A 434-nucleotide genomic window follows, 5' to 3' on the forward strand; every position below is an offset into this window, starting at 1 on the left:
CACCGATGGCACAAATAAAGCTGAGGCCTGGCAGCTGTGGGCTGTGCTGTGCGGAGCAGTGGGTTCCTGTATGGACCGGGGTGGGGAGGGGGCTTCAGCGCGAGCCCCTCTGGGGATGGTGGTGATTGGGATCCTGGTTCATACAAGGAGGGGAAAAGAGCTCCAGCGTGGGATGGGAAGGGATCGTGGTTGCTGATGTGGGATAGGAGGGGGGGGGGGGGGCCCACGAGCTGGGGGTCCTTGGGGGGAGAGGGGCCGTTCTGCCAGCCCCGCTCTGAGCCTCCCAGTTCCTCCCAGTCGCCCCAGTTCCCCTCCCAGGCCGGAGGTGACGTCCCTGCGGCCGCGGGGCTCGGGGTGCTTCCGGGTGGAAGAGGCCCAAGCAAAAGCCCCAGGGGGTGGAGAAGGGTGCTGAGAAGGGGTGGGGGTCCCGGGCA

The sequence above is a fragment of the Lagopus leucura genome, unplaced genomic scaffold, assembly GCF_019238085.1.
Source record: "Lagopus leucura isolate 7727_CA_CO unplaced genomic scaffold, USGS_WTPT01 33970-0_obj-0_obj, whole genome shotgun sequence".
NCBI classification, from domain to species: Eukaryota; Metazoa; Chordata; class Aves; order Galliformes; family Phasianidae; genus Lagopus; species Lagopus leucura.